This window comes from Lactuca sativa, chromosome 6, assembly GCF_002870075.4.
Source record: "Lactuca sativa cultivar Salinas chromosome 6, Lsat_Salinas_v11, whole genome shotgun sequence".
Classification (NCBI taxonomy): domain Eukaryota; kingdom Viridiplantae; phylum Streptophyta; class Magnoliopsida; order Asterales; family Asteraceae; genus Lactuca; species Lactuca sativa.
In genome coordinates, this window is record NC_056628.2 from 106,338,490 (window position 1) to 106,344,657 (window position 6,168).

Sequence of the window (6,168 nt, forward strand, 5' to 3'; positions counted from 1 at the left end):
TCATCAAAGCTTGCGATCTTGATGATAAACAAAGAGAAATCAACCATGTCAACTCGTACTCTACAGCTAATCTTGGAATTCAAAACAACAACACCGCTGTCTCAAGCTTTACCACTCATCCAAATTCTCAAGTTCATGTTCCTCAAGTTCAACCTTATGCAGCCCATCAAACCATACCATACAACATACCTCAAATGCAACAAACTCAAGTCACTCAATCTCAAAACATATCTCAAGTCGGTTCTAGTGTTGGTTCTTCCACAGGTGTTTCAGTTCAAACTCACAGAATTGGTTCTCAACGTTCATATGCAAGTGAAAAGGAGGAAAATATGGCTCTAGCTACTGGGTTAGTGAACTGCTACAATGCATTTGTGGCCGGAGAGCTCTCTCCACAACTCTCATTCACTGATCTTGACCAAATTCATCCAGAAGATGTGGAAGAGATGGATATTACTTGGCAAATGGCAATGGCAGTATTCAGGGCTAAACAATTCTCCAAGAAGACTGGAAAGAACAACTGGGGTGTAAATTCTGACAAGAAGATGGGATTCAGTAAAGGAAAGTTACGTTATTACAATTGTCATGAACCAAGACACTTTGCAAGGGAATGCCCAAAACCCGATTGACGTGAGAACTCTGAAATAACTATGGTGCTAGTAACTTATGTTCACAGCAACAACAAAGGATCATCTTCAAACAATCAGTCTACAAACATGGTAATGGTGGCCCAATAGTTTAGCTGGGAAGATCAAGTTCAGGCCCTAAACATTTCGGGACCTGAAAAGGCAAATCTTGCTCAAGTCAAGGATGAAGATGAAGAAAAAATGAAAGCAGATCCAGAAGAGGAGATGATAAATCTACAATTTGCATTCATGGTACAAACCACTCCGGAACCGGTCAAATCTGAGGTTAGTGAATTTGGTTGTTCTCAATCTTGTATTAAAACTGTTAATTTTTGAGAGATCAAATTGAGATAATCAAAAGAAAGAAGGAGGACTTGAAATATGAGGGATATACTCTTAGAAAAAAAAATCAAAAGCCCTTAAAAACTCAATTAGAAAATAAGAAAAAAAAATACTTTAAAAAATTGCAAGAGGATTACAACAACAAATGTGAGAACTATGATCATCTCAAAAGAAAATTTGTCGCTGTAACCACGGAACTTGACACATTAAAAATTGTTTTGGAAAAGCTAAATTTAATTTCAAAAAATACGATGGGTCAAGTGAAAAGATTGCAAAACTGATCGAAGGTCAATCGCATTGGAGAGATATCACTCATGGTAATCAAATAAAAGTTGGACTAGGATTTGAGAGTGTCCCTCATCCCTTCAATCACAACTACACTACTATTCCCCTGTCTCAAGAAGAAATTGACAGAGAACCTCGCATGGTGTACGGAAAGTCATCTTCTGAGCAGGCAATACATTTTAATAATAAGAGTTTGCATACTAACGCTTCTACCTTAAGTGCAGATATATCAATAGTTCAGGGAGAGCATGATGCTGAAACTTTTGAGTCAAATAATCATGTGTCTATGTTTGGTGTTAATTTATGTGATGAGTCTGTGTCAAAAACAAATGCTAATGTTTTTGTGTCTGGTGGTGTTTTATTTCAGTCTAATAACTCTGTTAATGATGGTGTTGTTTCTGATCAAACTGATAAATCTGATTTGAATGTCTCTACACCTTCCACATCTGCTTCAAAATCCTGTGATGGATCTTGCAAGTGTGGAAGTGTTAAAAATGAAAAGGGAAGAATAAATCTGTCAACAGCAGTGCCAAAACCATTGATAATAAACAAATTTGTTTTAACTGTGGAACTGCTAGACACATTGCAAGAAATTGTATGAACCGGATGTTTGTTTCTAATACAACAAAAAGAGGGGAGAACGAATTTCGGGGATGATCTTTAACTAGAAAAACCCTTAGAACTCGTTCTTGAAATTGTGACTTGAACACAAAATTAAACAAGAAAATGGAAAAGTTTCAAAAGAATAAACAGGTTTTTTGTAAAAACAACAGGAGTTTGCCAAAATCAACTCAGGCTAAGCCTAAGTTAAATTTTTCAAAGAGTAGGACCGGATCTTCAAACTCTTCAAGTAGAAAATCCACCGGCTCGAAGCAAACTAACAAATTTTCAAAACCTAACTTTCAGTGGATACCAAAATCACCTTCAAAATCAACTTCAGATCAGTCACCATTCAGCTCTAAATCAAAAGAAAAGAAAGAATCAAATGAAAAATTTGTGAAAGGAAAGGGTCAACCCAGGATTGTGATGACCTGGGTCCCCAAAACTAAATGATTCCGCTCATCATGCAGGGGCAGTTGCAAAGGAATGTCGCCAGACCTTGGTATGTCGACAGCGGCTGCTCCCGACACATGACTGGAGACATATCCCAACTGCACGACATTCAAACTTTTAATGGAGGATATGTTTCCTTTGCGGGCGAAGAGGGCAAAAAAATTACTCAAAAAGGAACTGTTTCAAATGGAGTGTTGAATTTTGAGAATGTTAACTTTGCTCCTGAACTAAAGCACAACTTGCTGAGTGTGTCCCAGATCTGCGACAAAGGTTACTCCACTCATTTCACAGATAAGGAGTGTCTGATCTTAAAGCCTGGCGTTGTCATCCCTGAAGATTGGATTCTTGTAAGATCTAAGCGGGATGGAAATGCCTACATTATAGACATGAACAACGATATCCCTGACGAAGTCACTTGTCTTTTCTCCAAAGCTTCTAAACAAAATGCGATGATGTGGCATCGTCGTCTCGGTCATGCGAATGCAAAGAACTTGAATTGGCTTGCGAAGAACGAACTGGTATGAGGGTTACCTGTCATAGATTTCATTACATTTGAAAAATGTGTTTCCTGCGCTCAGGGAAAGCATCATCGGAAACCACACTTTCCAAAGCAGATAAACTCCATAAGTCAAGTGCTCGAGTTGTTACATATGGATTTATTTGGTCCGGTTAATGTTCTCAGCATAAATCGCAACTCATATTGCCTCGTTGTGATAGACGATTACTCTCGATTCACTTGGGTTTTCTTTCTGTCGAACAAAGCTGGGATCGCTGACCTCATCAAAAGATTCATTGTGATGATCGAAAATCAGACCACCAATCGATTGAAAGCACTGCATACTCATAATGGAACATAATTCAAGAACGTTGTTCTTGACCATTTTTGCGCTGAGAAAGGGATTATGCGTCAGTTCAGTTTCGTTTGAACACCTCAACAAAACGAGGTTGCTGAATGTAGGAGTCGAACTCTAAAAGACGCCGCAAGGACGATGCTATGTGACTCCAAGCTTCCTGTGTTCTTCTGGGCAGAGGCGATTAACACCTCGTGCAACGTTCAGAATCGCGTGCTGATCAACAAAGCCAGAATGACAACACCGTACGAAATTCTATACGGACACAATCCATCTGTCAGCCATTTCCAAGTATTTGGCTGCCCTTGCACCCTTCTTCACTTGGAATCGAACCCCAACTTCAATGCAAAAGCTGATGACTGTTACTTTGTTGGATATGCTGCTCGAACTGCTTACAAGGTTTACAACAAGAAGACAAAACAGATTGTAGAATCTTTTGATGTTCGTTGGCTCAAAGAAAATGAGACAGATGCAAGAGTGGGTCCCGATTGGGTATTTGACTACACATCTCTTTTCAAATCATTCAATGTGTCCTCAGATAATCAATAAGGATCTACATCAAATTCAAAGATCATTATTGAAAATGAAGAAGACGAAGTTGTCTACTGACCACCACTGATTTCTTTTGATCCTCCAATGGTGCCCTCTGTTCACACTGAATCTTCTGAGTCTTCTCCTCAACAACCTTTTCCTGATGTTGTTGCTACTCCTCTAACTCTGGTTGAAAGAGAGTTCATGAACCACGAGACTTCCGCTGTAACTTCAAATCTGATGGAAATTCTCTTTCCAGAAAGTATTGCTGAAGAGTTTGTAGCAGATCCTCCGAACGAACTTTGTTCATCTATTGTGGATCACACAGCAAATGATGGAGCGGTTAACATTCATACTCTTCCAGTCTCTGTCAATGATATCAGCTACGAGATCCCTACACGCATTCAGCGCGACCATCCTATAGAGAACGTCATTGGCCAGCTGGGCGCCGATGTTCAAACAAGAAGTCAGAGTGGAGATGTTAATACGTGTCTCTATTCTTGCTTTATTTCTCAGATTGAGCCCAAAAATGTCGAAATGGCTCTGACTGAGCCCAGCTGGGTTGAAGCCATGCATGATGAACTTAATCAATTCAAGAAGCTCGGGGTTTGGAAGTTGGTGGAGCTGCCAAAAGAAAAAAAATATCTTGACACCCGATGGGTCTTTCGGAGTAAACAAGACGACTCCGGTGTAATTGTGCGTAACAAGGCGAGATTAGTGGTAAGTACATCTAGATCTCCTTAACCTAAAATTGTGGTAAGTGACAAGCCAAACCGATAAAACAATGTTGCATACTCATCGGGAGTGTGTAAGATCCTTAAACAAGGCTTAACAGGGTTTACGGACCTTGCATTGCGAAGTCGGACACTCAAATAGGTCACAAACAAAAACGCTCTCACTCGTTTTCAATCTATCTCTTCTTATCGAGAATCTCTCCCAAATCTCTCTAAGTATGTGAAATCTCTCCCAAATATCTCTTTGTATGTGAAATCTCTCCAAGAATGTCAAATCTCTCCCAAATCTCTCCAAGAATGTGAAATCTCTCCCAAATATCTCTTTGTATGTGAAATCTCTCCAAGAATGTCAAATCTCTCCTAAATCTCTCCAAGAATATGAAATCTCTCCCAAATATCTCTTTGTATGTGAAATCTCTCCAAGAATGTGAAATCTCTCCCAAATCTCTCTCAAAAGTTTCCATAACTTTTTGAAGTCATTCGAGTCATTCCGACCCTTAACCGGGTCAAAAACCGCTTAAAATGGAGTTAGAATGGAGAAAAACCCCAAAAAGACCCGAAATCCCCTCTATAGGGCCGAAGCCTCTTAGGGCCGGACACTCTTGGACCGGAAGTAGCTAGGACCGAAGCCCCAAGGTGCAGCCGCAACAAGCTGACCGCAGTCAGCGAGCCGCAGCAAGCCGACCGCAGTCAGCGAGCCGCAGCGCCGAATCCGGAACCGAGCCCCCCGCAGCGAGCTTCTCTTCGGACCGCAGTCCCTTCCCTTCGGATCCTCCCCAAGCGACTAAGCCACTCCGGTTTTGGCTGCTGATGACCGAGACTCCGGTCCTAACTTCGGATTTCACCCTTTTTCACCCGGTTTTCAATACTTTTAACGTTTTAAGCCCGTTTTTAATTATTTTAACGTGGGATTTTCTCCATAAATAATATTTTAGCATTTAAGACCCTAAATAATCATACTTTGGGCATATTTTCATGAAAATATTTATTTGAGAATAAAATCTTTTAAGTGAGATCTTGAGGTGAAGTGTGAATCTTGCCATAATATTTGGCACAAACCACCACCCCATACCCATTCCTTTGACCAGCTATTATACTCCTCACCACTCCTAGTCACCTCATGGTACTACCCCACTCATTTTCCAGCAACTTACGTCCAAAGGAGTTAGGAAATCCCCTCTCCCACTCTTCATTCTCACTCACTTCTCTCATTTCTACCAAAGATCAAAACCCACTTTTCTCTCAAATTCTCTCCCTCAAATTCGAGATTTAAGGGCTGATCATCAAGTTTTGCGATACATAAATAACAATTATTAGTGATACTGCTACTTCTTGAGGGATCACAACTACTACAAGTTCCCCGGTCATAACTCAGCCTTCCTTAGTTCGGGTACGGATCCTCTGCTTTCAGTAGTACGGGCCCATACTACCTTCCACATCTATCTGTACCTTCTTCAAGGACTGCCTTGACTCCACCGGACCCCTTTCACTATTGTTGTTCACTGCTATACTCATCCTAGGCTTGCCCTAGGGAAATCTCTAACTCTACTCTACCCAGTCCTCAGCTGCTGCAGGCCTCCTTGTAATGCCAATTAGCCATTACCTAATTACCATCACATGTGATGAGGCTCAGATAATCCTTCAAGTAACAGACTCGTCCCTACCACGGTTGGACTCAAACAAGAGCTGCGCAATAGGATCAAATCCAGCACTATGAGATTATTCAACCCTGATCACATGTGACGTGAC